Genomic DNA, 19,754 nt, shown 5'->3' with positions numbered 1-19,754 from the left:
AGCGGCATCCTGATTTTTGCTGCCTTACACATCCCCTTTGAAATGCAATAAATCACAGTTTGGTAAAGCCAGCTATAAGCCTCATGGAGTAAGTATCTCACCTCCAGGTGTATTCACCTGTTCTTTATGGGCAATTAAGGACTCTGTCTGGCTTCAGCAGCTGAGCATCCTACTGTGACTGTGCTATTGGGTTTATCCCTGCCAGCCTCAGCTCTGCCTTCCCCAGCACAGCTGGGGCGGGGGCAACTGCAGCTCCCAGCCATATGCTACACTGAGATAACTTGTATGCCACAAGTGACACATACCACAGCAGGGCATCCCCTGCTTCACTAAAACCTATAGGCTACTTTAAACACATGATGGTTATCATCATTGCACGCTGGCAAAATAGTTTTTGCAGACCACTGTTGCCATCTCTGCTCAGGGTCAGTATAGTGGTGGGATATATTTTGATTTTAAAAAGTGCCTTTGCAGTATCTAACTCTGATTTCTACCAGCTTATTTGTCCAACATTTAATGTGATGTCATTATGACATGCTCCTCCTTTGTTTGAAATCAAAGGTACTAACCCTAAAGCTGAATGAGGCACAGCACAACGCAGTGAAAGGCTAAATCTCCTATTTGAACTTGGAGCTATCCTGCTGCTTATAACCCTGCTAGCTTACTCAGAGAATAAGAAGTCTCCAGTAAACCCTGATTTTCCCAGACTTGTTCACAAACTTTTTCAATTAAAAATATTTGAAATTTGCAATTTTTCTTGAATTCTGATTGGCCAGCTTATAACAACTGAAACAAGTGTAAGTTATAGCCAAGTCTATGTGCTTTTATTTTTTAATTGAAATATTGTTTTCAAACAGTAACAATTTCAAAACTATTAAAATGCTGAAAGTGTGTGAAATTTAAGCCAAATAAAATACACTGGAGTTCAACCATATAGCAATTACCCATTTCTACATTTCTCCCTTTTTCAGTCAATTCTAATCGAAGAAACACTAAAGAACATTACAACTTGATAAATCCATGATAATATAACAAGGGCTAAACCTTGTCTGATCTGACAACCGAGAGGAAGGTGGAAGGAATCCTGAGGGAACAGCTGGAGTGAGAAGTGAAACTGCAAGACCATGAGATGGTGATCAAAGGGAACGAGGTCTCCTAGCCACAGTGAGAAAAAGTGTTACTGTCCTGGAGAGACAAAGGAAGAAAATCTGTAAAAAACAAGATCCTCTGTGCTGCAGTTCCCCCAGCGCTGTTCAGAAAAGTTGATTTTTAGGTGTTACGTTAACTCAATTAGGATAATTTCATTAGCTTCCTTAAATTTCCTTTATTTCAAATAATGTCCCAAGCTCTAGAGTGCACTTCTCTGTGCACTGGGTGCAAACACACCACCAGATATGACCACATTTTAGGAACTATCCAGCCAATTGGATGTCCAAAGGCTTAATGAGCTGATGTTTGAAAAATATGTCATCTGCGACTCTTGAAAGGCAAACAATAGTACAGCACCATGTTAATGAGAAGCAAATTAACCAGCTGAGTTTTTCTTTTTAATGCTATTGTCACTAACAACAGTCTCTATACATCAAGCAAAAAAACTTCCAGACTCAGGAGATCATTGTGTTTTAAAGCAATAATTAATACTATTCATATTTATCTTAGATATGAAATGATCTTTATTACAACAGTAAGGCTTTTTGAGGCATTTTCTACTGTACATTGGAGCATACCCCTACAGGTATGGTACAGGCAGATATCAAAGCAATGGTAGGGAAACCATGTAAATTAAAAAAACAAATAAGCACACAAAAAACACCCCAGAAAACCGAAACAGTAAACCAGTCTGCTCCTTAATTCTGAAGTCCTGATACTGGCCATTTTTTCAAGGTGACATACCTCAGTCTTGCCCAATAGCTCTCATTCATATAATTTTTTTTCTGGTGTTGAATGTAGTAAAGATACAATTTCTGAGAACATAAAATATTTCAGGTAACAGAATGGGATCATTGTGAGGAAGGGGGAAACAGTATTTTTAGTAAGGAATTGGAAGACATTTGTAATACTTAATCACTTACAGCTAGAGCTGAAATTTAAAACACTCTTAAGATTCTATTTCCTTTTCTGCTCCTGACTAAAGTAGCCATCTGTTTCTATGAGTAACATCTCTGGTTTGTGTATAGTAGTTTCTACATAGCAATAATTGTTTTTGATGTTCAAGAAGGAGCTGCACCTCTCAAGTTGGTCAAGAGATGGAAACACAGAAAGAAATCAGTGAAAGGAAAGAAAGAACTTATACAGGGCTTTGACACCTGCTCCAGTCTGGACAGCTAGGTGGGCTATTAGAATGACCATGGTCTGGGCACTGGATGAGCTCAGAGAACTTGTGCAATGCTTAGGCAGCAACATATAGGCAGCAATGGAGAAGAAAATAGCTGAGGATATTAAGAAAGCAAGGCAATATGAGGTAGTGTAATGGAAAATAAGAGCTTTAAGGAGCTTTGAAGATAAGAAAATGTGGGGATCCAGTGAGGGATCCTCCCATGGGAATGGCACAACTCAAGCAATAGGCCAATAACTTATTTTTGCTCTTATGCTCTGAAGGATGGAAGTAGCTGTTGTAAAGGAAAGGAAGGGCTAAACATCATTTTATTATCGAGGTGGGACTAAATATACCTGAACAATGGTCCAGTATGACAAAGAGATGACCTCAGCAGCAAGGAAGAAGGAGGACAGCCACAATTGTCTAAAACCAGTATATGCACAACATTTAGAACTAGTGATATAAGATGTATTTTAAAAAATTTTTATTTATTTTTATTTATTAGAATGAGGACACTAATTGGAAAGCTTGGAGGAGGGGAAACAGTATAGTGACCACTTGAAATCCCTCCTTGTGTACAAAGCACAGGCAAGACCTTCACAACTCGTGATACAGTGGCCTCATGTTATTAATTGAAATTAAAGAGGACTACTCCTCTTCACCTTATGAGTATATGAATAAAGCATGATTAAAGCAAAAAAAATATGCTTTGAACGACTTGGTAAGATTATTTTTTAAATTATTTTTAAAAAACACGTCAGAGATATATTAAAATTAGAATCTAAAAAAACATCGTTATCATATACCTGCCTCTTCAACATGTGGGGTTTGACAAGTTACGAATATTTTCCTTTTTAATTTGGATAACTTTTTACAGCAATGAAATCAGCTCTTGAGTGCTTTGAAGCCAAGCAAAACCAAACCACCCACTGACTTATGAATAACTCTGTAGAAATGGCTACTAAATGCAACTCTGGTAAGGCCACTGGAAAAAACTGCTGACATACATGGCCTTTACTTCATACACTCAGCTTATTATAGAGTGAAATTCAGCTGAAAGGACCCAGCGAGGGCTGGGATTTTCACACTTGCTTTAGGAAATATTTGCTCAGTTTCTTTTTGGGGCTTTGTGTGTTCATGACGACGAGGCGGACGTTGGCAGCGTGCCGGCCCCCACACTCTGCCTGGGCGCTCTGGGCAGAAGAAAGAAAATGAAGTCAGAAGGATGTATTTTCTAAATGGAATATTCAACCCACAATGGTGTATTTACCCCGATGTGCCATCATGAAGTGCATCGTCACCTGGAAAAAAGTAACAGACATAAGAAGCAGGACTGTTTTAGAGATTATATTTTCCTTATTCAAGCCAGTCTTCATTTCTCTGAAAGAAAACAAGACTTCTGAACAGGACCACATCCTGGTTTGCCTTACTTCACTCTTTTTATCCTACATATTTTCTTTCCATTGGTCTGTATTCTGCTCTCATTTATCTTCGATGGGAGAAGAGAATGAGTGCCCTAGAATCAGCAAAATGGGTTCAGTTTTACACAAGCAGAGCTGAAGTAGCCCTTCAGTGCTCTCTGTCAGCTGAAACAAGTAGAAGTTACCAGCCACAGGAGGTCCTGTCCTCCTCCTTCTAGTATTTTTACCACTAGGTAGTAAGTCATATCAGGAAACCAGCTCAAAAATAACCTGAATTAAAAATAGGGAGGAGAACAGGGAGATGATTTTCCTCCAGGCTGGCAGCAAGATCTGCCTCCCAATACAGGTGGCCTGAGTTCCAGCGGTTGCACAAGCAGAGAAGAGCTGGGGGTGACACCTTCATTTTGCACAGCACACTTACATCGATCTAAAATTATTGTGAAACTACAGTCCTGGCCTAGTTCACAATTAAGGAAGGCAAATCAGTAGAAAGAACAAAGAAACACTCAATTTTTTTTTTTTTTTAGTTTGACCTCTGTGAGTTGGCTCACTTTAGTGTCAGGACAGGAAGGGGAGGGGAGCAGACTTGGCAGCAATAGCTGTTTTATCAACTCAGCTGTAAGCACCAACCCATCACAGCATCTGTGGTAAGCTGATTGTTAACAACAGCAAAACCTCAAACTCTTGAAAAGGGTTTGTTTTTTTTCCCTTGCCAGCTAGGAAGTTACAGTGGTTCTTTCTGAGGTCTTTTATAAAAGGCATGAAGATACAAGATCTGGCTCGGAAACCAGAAATTGTAACTGTAGAGCTTGGAAACAGATTTAAAGCCTTTTTCAGGCCACCTACACCTCTTTCAATAGAAAAAGGGGAGCAGAGGGAAAGTACCTTATTAATCTTTGTGCAAGGGCTGTTCTGATGAGATTTTAAACAGTCGTTCTATGCCAAGTGCTTCTTACACTTCTATGAGACCTACAGCAGTGCAATTGCATTGGTTCACTGTTGCCATTACTTCCTCCATCTGCCTCAAATCACTGTTGATCAAGTGGCTGCTACCTGCAGCTCTCAGAAGCAGCATACAAGCACACTGCACTGATATTCCAGAAATGCCAGGATCTGACTCTGCTGGAAGCAGCGTTAGTGTAAGCTATTGGCACATTTTCACTTCAAAGCACAAGCCAGAGGTGCAAAGGTTCATGGCTGAGGAAGCAAAGGAAACCTCAGCCATGGAGCAAGTTTAATTTGGATCAGCTGATGGCAAGTTTCATACAAAAGTTCATGTCAATGCCTCAAACCATTTACAGACTCTTAGATGAAAGAGTTTATTATAAAGATTTACTGAATAAAAGCATAATGATTGGAGTCAGTATATTTTCATTTTTTGACAAGTTAGGCTGCTTCACTTGAGCATCTTTACCAAGAGCATTTACAAATAATAATAGCTGAAGTAATTACCAAAACTGAATGCCTCTCTGGACTGCCTGCTTTGGCCAAACATGAGTCACTGCCCTGTATGTGTGACAGCTGGGTGAAATCTAATGGACCCTTGAACTGAAGACAGTGTCAATAATCAGTTGGGCCTTCCTGGTCTTAAAATGAATAAAGACAGGATTAGATGAAGAGATGTCAGGGAGGAAACACCCTTTGAAGTTGGGTTAGCATTCTTCAAACTACAAGATTATTAGTCTTAGCCTGACAGAGTTTGTGTGCCTCTGAGACCATCTCCTTTTCCCAGCTGGGCTAATTAAAGGAACATACAAACAGTCTTGTCTGTGTCTTTCTGACCACATAGTACAACACAAGCTGCTACTGAGAGGGAAAGTAACTACAAACATCCCAGTGACAGCAGGCAGATTAGGCAGGAGGCCAGCTGAGCAAAGAGGAGGCAGCGGACCAGCCTCCTGGCCCGGGTGCCAGAGGTTAGTTATGTATTGTGCTTTGCAAACAACACCAGCCTTGTAGTTCTCTTCTTGCAGAAATCCCATGCAGCCTGCAAACGGGAGTTAAAGTAAGAAAGGGGAGTTATTTCCAGCAACCTCCACAAGTGTGTGCATCCCATAGCTCTTTGTCAGATGCACACTTGGCCTTTGAGACATTAGTTGCTTTAACTGGGTGTGTTCATTTTGACAAAAGAAAAAAGTTAAAGAAAGGTCAGTCTCAGAGTAAAGATATTTGTTATAACTTCTCTAGTCTTTTTTAATATATTAGGAGCTCAACTTCAATTTCAGTCCTGTGAAAAAATAAAAATCAAAATCTTACCCAAATGCATAACTTATACTCTAAAAAAATTGCTAAGTGTTTGGAACACAAGTAACACCTGTATTTCCTGCATGCAGGAAACAAGGGGGAAAACAAGACATCCAAAGAGGGAAAGGCTCAGGCATTCTATGTAGCCTCCTGAAAAGAGGACTGTGAGTGAGAGTTGATCTTTATGCTGCTTGCTGCGTGGTCCTTCAAGTCAACGCTGATCCCCACTTCTTGCTTCAGATCTGTTTCAGGAGAGATTTTGCACTCAGCAGGCAAAGTGTGCCAGCACTGGAGTGAGCAGTGTTATCGGGTGTTAGCTGCAGCACTCTGATACATCCTTGAGAACTAGCACATCATTAGGGATACTTTCACAACGGAATGTGTGGGTCTTAGGTCCATATGTCAGACAAAAGTGAGGATGCTTTTCAGAAAGAATTTTAAAAAACCTCAACAGCAAATAACTTTAATTAACTGTTCCTTTTGTATTTGATTTCAGCACTGTTACTGAGGTTCTCAAAACACCATTTTGATAATGTGTCTGTATGCTTTTCTGTAAAAGAAACAAACAAACAAAAACTAAACCAAATCCCCCAGCATCATCTCCCTTCCCCCCCAGAAAAAGCCATCACAAGATGTAGCTCTTTGTTTTAAAATAGCTCTGGAAGATAAATTAACAGGGAACATATTTTGCAGTGCAATACCAGGTATTACAGATACAAAGTCTGATTCTCTCATCTCTGCACCTTGGTCAGTCATTGCCACCTCCCTGAATTAGCAGCAGTTTACACCTACTTGCACTGATACAAATGACAACTCAAGAGCAAGGTGATAGAAAACAGGTCTGCAATGTGTAGCCTCAGCCAAACACACCTGCAATCCTTTTACAGAGCAACGTATATACTGTTCTATGTCTAACTGTCAGTATGTGACAATATTATTAATAATGAGTTACATGTAACTACATAAAACATAAATGGCACATTATATACACTGGACTTTTAAGAGATTTGGTAATGACTGATACATATGCAAGCAGTAAAATGCCCCGTTGAGGTTACCGTCCAAGCACACTTCAAAATAAATTGGGATTTGTTCTCTGGCACAGCTGAAGCAGGACCTGCTCCCCCAGCAACCACCTTGATGAAGAAAACAGTGAGAGTTCACACTGATCAAGGAGTTGGCAGCTCAAGGCATCACAGTTCCTAGAGATCACTTCCAATTCCCACGGGCAAGTACTTGCCCCAGTGACACAGCTTCAAGAGCACACCACAGACAGTTATGAGATTAAATATGAAACTCAGTGACCACACTGGCATATTACCTCAGCCGTTACTATTTGTCAACTACATGGCTGATTAACTCCAGGTTTTCTAAGAAAGAAGTGATACTGTAGTTTGCTTTTTCACTGTGAGGTTGCTGAAAAGCATGAAGACCTGTGGTGTTCTCCAGCCTTCCTTACCCAAGCTGCTGAAAATGAACTAGCACAGGTCTCCCATTCTCCACATCAGTCATCCCTGCTGGGGTGTCAAGAGATCACCGATACCATATCCGAGACTCTTCCACCTATGGAAACATTTGTGGTTTACAACTCTAGACTTTTCTCCTGATTATCAAGTTTTACTCCAGACATAACTGAAAATACTGATTTTGAAATAACGTCTTAAGGGTCTATATTACAGAATAGCTATTCAGATTATCTCCCTGTATTAGCCTTGCATAAAGAAGCTTATTCCTTAACAGCCCCAAGTACGTAAAAGGAAACCCACTGTCAGAAAAGTTATCTGTGTATTCACAGATACACAGCTACCTTTACCAGCTACACATTACCAGCTACCTTGTATCGATTTCCATATGAATTGTTTTCCCTCCATAATCCATTATGAGTGTTTCCTGACTATCAGCATCTGCTTTTTAGAAATTTCTATATTAAAAAATGAAAAAGTATTTGGGTGACAAGGCTGGTCCTCAGAAAAGGAAGTTCTTCAAAAGCTATGCTACACCAAGAGGGGCTGCACCAAGGGGCCAGACCCCACCACCGGCAGACTGCCTCCTCTGAAGGCAGAGGCGTTTCAGTGATATCCAAGAGGAAGAAAAGCCAGGGGCTTTTTCAGGACCAGAGGCACTGTGCACATGTAAAGTGGTGCTGTTCTGGGAAAGGAAGGCTGCCTGAAGCATGCAATGTCAGTTTTTACTTAGTGGTGATTAGAAACAGGAGTGGGAAGGGAGAGGGGAGCTGTAGTCTTTGCCTACTAACATTGAAGTACATTGTAGCAGCCATCAGATACACACACAAAACCCCAGGTGCCAGGCCTTCCTTGGTATTTAAATTTTGGCCTCTTCCCTCCAAAGCCCAATATCCCAGCTGACAACCAATGCCTCTTCCTTGACTGATCTTGGCTTCTTCCTTTCCACCTCTATGGATCAGTTTTGCTGAATTCTGCACACATCTCAGTTTCGTCCCCTTCTCAGCCCTGTGACAGCCTGCACTATATTTCTCCTTCCTGGGTTCCACCTTTCCTTGTCACTCTCTTTGTCCTTTAAAACTCACCTTGACTTTGGCCCCTAGTTTTTCAGTTATGTCTATCCCGTAAGGAAGAAATATCTAGTTTATTTTTAACAGACAAGCTCAAACACCCCTAAGCCTGATCTAGGCTGCAAGGAGCAAGCCATGGGCACTCCTGATGCCCCATGGATATATCAAAACTCTTTGAGCATTGCAGCCCAGCACGTATATGGATTTCTCATCACCCTCTAACAACTTCTCATTTTCCTCTGTCTCTTGTCCCCTGTCTGTAAGAACTCTTCAAAGCTCTATCTTGGGTCTCATCTTCTGTATCTTATCCTCAGGGAGCCTCCTGTATTCACACTGATATAATTATTACCTTTAGGTAAATGGCTCACAAATTTACATTTCAATGCCAAACTGATCTCCCTCAGTTTAGCCCTACACATCTAATAACACTTCTGATCTGTTGCCCTGAAAGGATGACTTATTAGTCTAATACTAAACTTTGCAGCTTGTATTTTTTCTTTTTATGTAATTTCTTTTTCTCCATTGCTGTTAGCAGGAACATCACTCCCATTTCTAAAACTTCAAAATTTCAATTTTTGCTATGTCTGCCTCCCAATGCTGACATATTTCCTGCCTTTCAGGTCCTCCTTCACAAGAAAACAAATAAATCCAGACAACATGCTGGTCAAAGTCTTGGTCATCTCGATCTACTATAAGTATTTCCCTCTTCTGTTCTTCATTGCTTCTGTTTTTCTGGACCTGTGATTAAACAAATCATATATATGCATCACACTCCCAGGACGTGGTGCACTTAGACATAGTAAGTTAATCAGTCCACAGCAACTTTAATTACATTAAAAATAAAATGCAGTAGCGATAACAAAAATACTTGTTCCATATCCTCTATTACTTCCATTTCATTTCTGTTTATCCATAAATTCTATGCCAAGAGCTGGATAAAAGGTTGCACTTGCTGGTTCCTCGCAGTGCACGTGCTGAACATGCTCACAAAGTGACAGCAAAAAAAGGCAAGGCAACGTAACCTTGCACTGAAATCTCTCCTTCGAATTTTTGCCTGACTCGTTCCTGTTCCTAGACACCAATTTTCACAAACCTTTTCAGAACCTTTAGATTAAACTGGTCAGTATGTTCTAAAGTCCCTGAAAGAGGCAGTAGGCAGAAAGAAGGACAGACAGACGGCAAAATTACAAACAACCTCACTTCCTTAGAATAAAAGACTGAAGAAATTATTTACTTACTTATTTAATTCAACCCATTCATTTTGTGCCAGTCTTGTATTTTTAGTTTTAATGTGGCATGGGGTTTTGTGTTGATAGCCCATACAAAACGTTTCCAGCTCAGAATAAGGATCAGGCCACCAAGCAAAGGGCTTCTGGCTAATCAGCAAAAACAGAGATCACCACCCACTCTCAAGCCCTCCAAGAGCTCGTGCAGTCCTTTAGGACAGTGTGACATGAGCAGGCTCCTCCAGTTAAAATAGTTCCACTGAAAGAGGCAACAATTGTTTAACTGTCAACCTTATACTTCAGGTCTTCTGAGAGGAATGAAACAAAGGCTACTGATTCAGAATACATCAGTGTTTCAGAGCTGATGCACACCTGTTCATTCTCAGCGTTTTCACTGCTTTTTTCACATGTTGGACTACATTACTTAGGGGCTGCTGATGCACACCTGTTCATTCTCAGCGTTTTCACTGCTTTTTTCACATGTTGGACTACATTACTTAGGGGCTGCTGATGCTCTACCAACTCTGGTTAATCAAGTGTGCTGAGATAAGCTTTCTAGCACAGAAGCCAAGCAGCATGAAGCAGCTGGTGCTTATGCCAGGAAGATCTCTCAGCCTTCAAGCCATGGTGGCTTCCTGGAGCACCACAGCCACTGCTTTCCACAGCAGGACTGCCCAGCATGTTCCAGTCTCTACAAATGTATAGCTTAATGTAGGTGTCTTTACCCAAACGAAGATTACAGACTGCAATTCTAAGCCCAAGATAGACTTTATTAAAACTCCAGCTTTCAACAGTTAAATACATGCAGTTCTGCTTAGACATAAGCAGTGTTTTAAGTAACAGCTGAAAATAGAATCTATTTTCTTGCTTAGGACAAGAGGAAATGGCCTCAAACTGTGTCAGGGATGGTTTAGATTGGATATTAGGAAAAAAAAAATCTTCATGGAAAGGGTTGTCAGGCATTGGAACAGGTTGCCCAGGGAAGTGATGCAGTCGCCATCCCTGGAGGTGTTCAAAAAGCATTTAGCTGAGATCCTTAGGGACATGGTTTAGTGCTAGAGTTAGGTTATGGTTGGACTTGATGATCCTGAGGGTTTCTTCCAACTGAAACGATTCTATGAAATTCAGCTAGATGTCATTAACTTCCGGAGTTTAAGATGTATAATGGCATCATGCAAAAAAAAAAAAAGTCTCATTGCCTTCATTTTAAGTGCTTTAATAGCTACAGTTTGGGACAGATTTGCAAGAATTACAGTTTATTTGTAAAGTATTTTGCATACCGACTTTTTTTTTTTTCCCGCATAGTTATAGGCAGTTGAACTAGATCATGGGAGGTACCTTTCAACTGAACTATTCTAATCTATTTTGCATTCTATTTTAATAATCAGGAAAACAAAATTTTGAAAATAAATGACATGATGCATTAAAGACTCTGGATCTGGTCCTCCTCTATTCTAGGGTTGCTCCCTGCAGCAAGTCCATAAAAATGTTCCTTTCTCAGAGAAACAGGAAGTTGACCTTGCTGTAAACCAAAGTCAGAGCTGGAGAACAAGAAATGCAGAGGAAAATTACTTTAAAGAGGATCTTCATTTAACCTACAGCTGAAGTGCACAGTTGAATGAAATGAAAATTTAAAGAAGACTTGGCTGTCTTTGTATGATGGGAGCAGGGAATTCAAGGAAAGTGCAACGGCACTAACATTTATAAAGATTTGCACTGTGAACATAAGCACCTAAGCAAACGAGCAAATTTTAATACAGGGGTTGAATATATATATCTCTAACCCTGGCGGACAGGAATACAAAATGCTCTAGGTGGTGTCTATGTAAAACCCACATCAATTGTCTGTATCAGTTACTAAACGCAGATGTATTTATACTAGTACTTGTTTATGAGCAGACATGGCCTTCGATTGAAAGCCATTTGCATTTCATGGAGAAAAATGAAAGCTTTCTGGGACTGACTTTCCACAGGCTTACACCCAAGTGGCTACCTATATACTTGCATGGCACAGGTTTATGGTTATCACTGTAGAATTGCTCAGTATTATAACTACTTTCAACTCCTACACAACTAGAAATACATTCCTAAAATGCAAAACACTGTGGGGAAAGAAAGCAAGCATCCAGAAGCCAATCTGCATGTGTGCCATTTTATCCTTTTGCTTTTCTTTCCCTTCCCCACCCTCAGGCTGGCAAAACAAGCCCCTGTAAACTCCTGACCTGAACTTTCTATTTTCCATAGAGTATAAATCTTGTGAAATTCTTCTCTGCCAATATAATAGCTTGAAATTTGGAGGGTTTTGGAGTTATTTTCAAGTGGCACTTTTCCCTTTTCCTGCATAAAAGGCTGGTCCTTCATTTCTTTATTTTTCTCTCACATATTTGTGAACCATCACTTCTGCTCCAGTCAAGCATATAGAAACAAGCACTGAGCCAAGACGTATTTGCCTTGGGTCAGGTAAACAGGGCCCATGTGGCCCACCCTTAGCCTGGGGCAGGATGAAAGGCCAACCAGGCCTCCTCTCGGTTTGGTGACATCTGAGCTAATCTTCCCTTCGTTTGGGAACAATTACAGAAAGTCACCTGAAAGTATCTGCAAATAAACCTCTTTCCAAAAGCTAAGAGAGAGTGATTTTTCACCTCCGGCACTTATGACCCGTTTTCTGTTCACTGACACTGGTAGGAGCCCCAGGTGCCTTCACTGAGTGAAGTAATTAAGGACTTTCTCTTGATTGCCCAAGTGGGTTTCCTTGCAGTTAATCCAGACTAGATAGTAGTTCAAACATGCTTTTTTTTTTTCCTAAAAGAATGATACAAATGGTAGTTGTGTGATTTCACTTTCACTTTGCTTATAGTGTAAACTTCACCTTTCTTTCATGCTGCTTTTTACCAGATCCACACTCTGCATACAAGTTAATCTAAATCCTGCTAAAGCTCTCAGCTGGTGGCTAAGTCCTATGCATGGGGAATTTTAAGATTAGACAAAACTGTGGTTTATAGAAGCAACATCTACCCATATGGTAAAGATAGAAAAGAGTTTGGCCTCAAAGCTACTTTTAATGGCAATGGAATAAATCAGTTTTTGTCATATATGGCTGCCCAAGTAAGCCTTCCTGTCAGCCTACACAAAACCATAACGCCTGCCCTAGACCCACTGTTCTGCATAGGATGTCTGCTCATCGGAGCGGTTCACCGTAAACTACTCCTGGGTTCAGCTTGAAGAATGTAGCTGTCAGATATCAAAAGAGAAAGCAGAGTGAAATTTGCTTACCCACGCTCTTTTCCAGCCTGCAGCCAAAAGATACCATTTGGTATCTTCCAGCATACAGAGGGCCAAAGGCAGCAAGTCCACATTAGAGCCAAAGCAATGCTCTAACAAGACCTGAGTTCCAATGCGAAATCCTACCCACAGTTCAAATAACTCTTCATTTATTTATTAAAGTTCATTTATATAAAGTTCATTTATTATTTTCCAGAGCATGTTGCTACCTGCATGGGGCAATGCTTGCAATAAACAGATATTTCCCCCTCTTATAGTGGGTTACAGTGCTACCTAGGAAAGGCAGAGCTGATACTAGGAAAGAGGATGGACAGTCAAAAGAAATAACTGGGTTATCGCCCTTTCCCTCATTTACAGACACCCACTTTCCAACAGCCAATGCAGTGCTTCACTCTGAAGTTCCCCATTACTCCTGTGGTGGTGGCTGTGAAGGCAGCCAAGGTGGCTGAGGTGATGCTATAGAGAGGATCCTGCCACAGGGAACTACAGCTGGGAGGGGATGTAAGCATCACACAGGTGTTGTGCAGTGCTGGCATTTCTTTCCATCCCTGGAGGTGCTAAAAGGATATCCTATTGTACTGAAGGTAGTATAGAGGTGAGTTGTCAGCCTCACACCTGAGAAGCAGTAGATGGCAAACATGAACTAACAGGAGAAGCCAACTCTCTCTTCACCACCCTTCCTCTTTCTTTCTGTCTACACTCAGGTAAACCCACACCTGACAATGATACCTTCTTCCATCTTCAGTCTAACAGAGGACACCTACACAACTTCAGGGCTATCAGAGCTTCAACTTGTAAGGTCTACACTGTACATTTTTCTCTAGTCTAACTGGGAGGAGAGAAGCTGTATCTTAAGCTGGACAACAGGCTGAAGCCATCTTTTGATCAGAAGAAAAGTTTTCATCGTACCAAATGAGTCAGCTTTTCCCCTCACACTAGAGGCCACCTTTAAGGCCTCAGTGTTATTGCTTAAATCCCTTAACTAAAATCTAACTTGCCACAGGAAGAATATACTACCTTGACAATGACAACGACTGCAAGAGATCCAGATGAAGTTGTACAAGGAAATAGTTGGATGTTGGCAGGTCCATTCTTCACCACTGGAAATACTATCATAGAATACCTGAAGTTGGAAGGGACCCATAAGGATCATCGAGTCCCACTCCCTGCTCCTCATAGGACTACCTAAAATTAAATCATGTGACTTAGAGCATTGTCCAGGCACTCCTTGAATTCTGACAAGCTGGGTGCTGTGACCACTTCACTGGTGAGCCCATTCCAGCAACCAACCACCCTCTCAGTGAAGACCCTTTTCCTAACATCCAATCTGAACTCCTTTTGACACAGCTTCATGACAAAGTTGGACTAGCGTCAGGGCTCATCTTCTCTTACAGCAAAATGGCCTTAGCAGACCAGATATATCACTTCTTGTTACCTTGTAGTAACATTGTCAGAATCCACCAATGGGGACTCCTTCAAAGTTGTTCAAAGTAGTGTAATACACTTTGTGTATATGCAAATAAAACTTCAAGCCATATAGTCAACTATACAGGATAAATTCCTAATTTTTTGTTCTAGAATTCCCAAACCAAAAGCACACATCTTCTTTCATAATTCAAACTGTTTCATTGTCTAGGTTACCATTTGGTAAACAGGCTCTAAACTTGTAAAACACATTAAACAAGGAGCTGTGTATCTAATTTATACAGCAAACATAGGAATTTATACAGTAAATTATATGCCCCGAACAGGTAAATTCAGGCACAAAATGGCCACACATATATCTATATGCAATAAAAAAAATCTGTATTTAAGATTAGAATATTCAGCCTGGCAGGAAGAGACTGAGGCTCAACACATTTTTCATTCCTCTAGAAATGGGATGTTATTTTTGTCCCTTGCAATATAAATGAGCTTAGTGTGAAATACCTTTTGGACAGAACTGACTTTATTAAAGTGAAAGACAGATGGATGGAACCGTTGATTTCATAATCATACGACTGCTTTTGACTTCTCTCCCGAGCATGCAGTACTTAGGAAAAGAATGCAAACTGCAAATGAAACCCTCAGTTATCCTCAGACACCTGACAGTCTGGCCTAAGAAATATTGCTAAGTTTGGCAGATGGGGAGAGCATCGCACAGAGGTGTGAAGAACGCAGCCCACCCCAGCTCATTTCGCAGGGCACAGCTGGTGAACTGTACACAGAGGGGGAGAAAGCAGGTTTGAGGGGAGGAGGTGAGAAGTGGCCTGAAGTAAAAACAGGAAATATTTTTGCTTTCCTTCGTATCCTGCTGCTGTTTCAGACATGTACCTTCGCACAGGACATCTGGCAATAACGAGCTGGAAGGTAAGGTGTTCTACTAAGAAGAGGGGGCAAATACCAGTAAAGCTGCTTCTTAGCATTTGCACCCTCCTTATCTCTGTGTCACTCCTCTTCGCTCTATATACCCTCAAATGTCCTCCCTGCCTCCATACCACTTAAGTTTTGTGTGAGGCATCAAAAAACTTGGATGCATTCACCAAGTCTCTTTTCTTTAGCTCTCTTCTTTCTCCCTAACAGCAGCAGCAGGTCTGTGAATCTGGCAGAGAACTTGCCCAGCCAGGAAACATTGTCTGTATAATTAATATTTCTCTATTCTAATGTCTTATGGTCCCTTCTCACCATAAAGCACAGTGTTATTCTTGTGGTATGCAGGTGGATGTGAATTCACTCTCAAATTTTCAGTAAAATGAAAGCCTTCCAAGAAAAAGACAAGGGTGGTAATTCTCATTCTTTACAACTGGGAAGTTATAAAGAACAGAGAGGCCTGATGAGCATGTTCTTATAGCTAGGTCCACATTTTAAACTTTGCCAGGCAACTGAATGACTCAAGAATAGTACAGGGAAGGCAGGGAGCAGTTCTACTACGGTGGGACACAACTGCTCTACCAAAACCATGGTCAAGACATAGCTTGAGAGGCAAAAATGCTGTTCTGCTGGAAAAGCTTATTCTCCCCGGGGAATATCTATCAGCAAAAGAACTATTTTGCCTGTGTAAGCATTTGAAGTAGGGAGGCAAGTCTTTGACAGGGATTGAGGCAGAGCAGACCTGCTGACAGTAGCTGCCTTCGCTATTTTCCTTTACCAAGCACAGCTCAGACACAGAGAGAAATTACTTTGGATTACGTAATTTCAGTCCGAGTAGCACTGTTTGAAAGGACAAGTGTTTTGTTTAATTATAGTAGAAATTGCTTACTTCTTTTTTCAGCTGTCCACATCTTTGGCTTAGAGAAATGACAGCTGGCTGCTCCATACTGGTTCTTACAAAGGCACAGGAAGGCAAAGTTTTGGAAGCAATCACTGTAAAGTCAAAGCAAAACCATGATCAGAAGTATACTGCTGGCTTGTGAAATGAGCAATAATGGTACAATTATTACAGTTTTCTAACTCTTGGGTACTCAGTTTGCAGAGTGGCATCTCCCTCTATTATTTTTTGCTATCGTAGCAACCCCATATTTGTTTAAGGTATTTCATGCCGTAACCAGAATGGAAGTGCAAAGCAACCTATGCTTCACATCTATAGACATCTCTATAGAAATCAAGGGATCAGTATGGATTAAGTAATACTCTCTTAATTCATAGACCTGGCAGTCTTGACTCAACAACCAAATTCAGATTAATGAAATAGCTACAGTGAAGCAAGTACATATTTGCAGGATCATAGCAAAAATTAAGGTACAAAATAACATAAGGGTATAAAATAAATAGGGAAAGATTAAGAGAGGAGCAATGTAGCAAAGACTGAGAACTGAATATGCATATTTCAATGACTTTTAAGAGGATCAAAATGAGCAAGTGACATATAAATTCTCGCAATCAAAAGTCAAAGTATTTCTCATCCAAACCTGAAGATTACTGTACATGAATAATCACTTTAATACTGTATTGCAGTCAATAATGAAAGCCACTTGTTTAAAACACATGTTGGGCAAACTGATCAGACTTTCTACATACTCTGGCATACAGGCTTCATTTTTATCAAAATAATTGAAAGAATATCACTTTGGATTTTATTGTTTTGTATCTCTATTTGAAATGTATTTCAGTTTTCCTTTTTCTAGAGCCTGGGATATTTTTTATTTAACAAGCAGAAAAAAATGTGATAGAGAGAGGAATTAATCTAAAGGGATAACTCCACATTTCTGGGCTTGATTCTCAGGTGACACAAGCCAGCACAGTTGCATTGATTTTAATGAGTTACACGCACCTCCAGCATTTATCGGTCCGACTTCTTTTCTTGCTGACATTTTTTACAATCAGTTTTCATTTGGGCCTCTTTTATTTTTTTTTTTTTAATCTGAACTGCTTAAATATTCAGATATGACAAACTGTATAAGAAGCTCAACTTTTGATTTTATATCCTTAGGTTTTTCTTTGAGATGTGAACTGCAACAGTCCTGTGGAATCAATATCCAAAACTCTTTACAGTCCTCTTGGTTCTTTAAGACTCCACATTTAGTTTATCCCATAGTCCCCTAACCTGTGAGAGAGAGAGCATAAAAATACTAGATTATTAATATTCAATAACAACAAAAAAAAACCCCAATTTTTTAAAAAAGCAAGTACCTTGGCTAAGTCCCAGGAGATGTGTTAGAAACACACTTAAGAATGAGAATATCCTAAAATATATTATGCTTCTCTTTGAAGAGGGGGCAAATCTGTTTAGTCTTCCCTCCATTATTTTGATCACCACCCTCCTAACTTAGGGGGAAGCAGCTCAGATGCCTCTTTTTTCTTACAGACCATGACCCTTCAGGAATTACAGAAAAGCACCCTCATGTTAGTTAGATGTGCTTTCCCTGAAATCAGCCTGCAAAGTGGAAATCTGCCTGTCAAGAAAATTTTAGACCCATCTTCCACCCTCTCTCCAGTACACAGTTAATTACAGATTAGATATCTAGAAGTCAATATCTAAATCACAGTCAGCTACAATGCATGAAATTTCTTTCAGTTCCTGGAAGCTTCTAGACTTGGTGCCTGATAAAGGAAATCTCCAGATGGCTTCATCTGGAGTGGTAATAGAAGATAACATGAGATAATACTCTGCAGACAGTGCACCTGTAAGGTGTACAAGCCAAGTGTATATGGAAGTGACACGCTTGTGAATCAGGGCTGAAATGACAGACAGTGGCAATAGAGGAACTAGATTTATGTCCCCAAACTTAATGCTCCGCAATTCATTGAAACCTTCTCCCACAGCATCGCAAACACTGATTGAAATCTAACGTATTACCACTATAGTAGTGTCTTGCAAACATAACCTTATCACTAGCAAACTCATTCAGTTCTTTGCGATTATATTACATTACCATCTATCACGCTTTATAACCATGTGAACAGAGGGCAAGTATCTAAAAGTTCTTCTTTAAACAGAGATAAGCAGAATAAGAATTAATTGCTACATTGGGACATAGGTATTTTTTCTCAGAAGTCTGTAGTCCTCTCTAGGATTACTGAAACTAAATCTCCCTTGACATCAGCCAAACAAAAAACCCAGCCCCACAACCCAGTGTAAGAGGTAGAGGAGATGCAAGATTATAGGATTAGGATGTTTTCACTAATGCTAATTCTTTCTTGATCAGTAGTGTGTGTACATGGTTATTCACCACAAACTATTTGGTGGCCTAGTTAAAAATAGCAGTTTCACTCCTTTTTCCTAGCAGGGAGGTGTTCACACCGTAGCTGGCACTAACAAGCCATCTTGTTAAGGAAACCAAGGACAAAGCAAGCAAGGGATCTGAAACATTGACCTGGATAGTTTTTATTTAGGTCCTTTGGATCTGAACAGGAAAAAAAAAAAAAAAAAAAAATAAATCCAATGTTAAACCAGTGTGTCATATGTGAGAACTTTTTTGTAGGTAAGTTCTGAACATGCAAAGTTTCGTTCTTCCTTATCTTTAACAGACCACTTACAGAGATCCCACAAAAATTGAGATTTATGGGAGAAATAAACCTTTTAGGAAAACAGAAGCTTAAAAATAGACTGATATTTCTTAGATGTCTAACTATGCAAAGCTTTGCAGTAGACAGAGCCCCAGACATTCATATGGCATATTTTTCTTGGTTATATAGTTAATATAGTGTAATAAATAAGATCATTTTCTAAATTCCAAAACAATATCCAAAGCAAATCTAACATTTGAAGCATACCAGATAATGGCAGGACCGAGGAACAGACTTGAGGTACTTAACATCATGAGACAATTTGCAGTGCAGCACTTGGATGTCCAGGGATGTCCACTTAAAAGCAAAATAAAGTTTTGGTCAGTATTTTTTTCCTTCCAGTAGCTGGGAAACAAAGCACAAAACAAATGACAAGTAAACATTCAGCCACAGGAAGCCATTAACAACAGTGGGCACCAATTAGGCCCCAGCAGGTATCCTTTACACCGCCTGGTGCTCTAGCTCCTCCTCAAATACTTTGGCATAACACTCACAAACTCAGGCTTAGGAAACAACAGGCTGTTTCATTTACTCAGCAATTTGTAGCCACATATTCCTGCTGATAGGCCCATAAACCTGTTTGTAGTCTTCTTGTGTTTCCCTTCAAGTTTGTGTCATTGGAAACTACAATTGCTGTCTGTCCAAAGAGAATACTTTTCAGGAAAGAAAATAAAATTGAGATACTATCATCTTTTTCCCCTTTGTGTCTCTCTCCTTTTCAACTTCTCTTTCGGAGGAGAATGCAC

General features: G+C 40.1%; 1 long non-coding RNA gene across 1 annotated transcript; it reads right to left on the bottom strand.

Moving 5' to 3' along the window:
* Nucleotides 1–3,422: 3,422 nt before the first annotated feature.
* On the bottom strand, nucleotides 3,423–17,417 carry LOC139827725 (uncharacterized). Its single transcript, XR_011738643.1, has 3 exons — nucleotides 17,273–17,417; nucleotides 16,262–16,365; nucleotides 3,423–3,510 (listed from the first exon to the last, which is right to left on the bottom strand). It is a non-coding gene; the product is annotated as an uncharacterized lncRNA (long non-coding RNA).
* Nucleotides 17,418–19,754: the final 2,337 nt, after the last annotated feature.

This window comes from Patagioenas fasciata, chromosome 3, assembly GCF_037038585.1.
Source record: "Patagioenas fasciata isolate bPatFas1 chromosome 3, bPatFas1.hap1, whole genome shotgun sequence".
Taxonomy (NCBI): domain Eukaryota; kingdom Metazoa; phylum Chordata; class Aves; order Columbiformes; family Columbidae; genus Patagioenas; species Patagioenas fasciata.
This window is presented reverse-complemented; position numbering and strand designations above follow the sequence as displayed.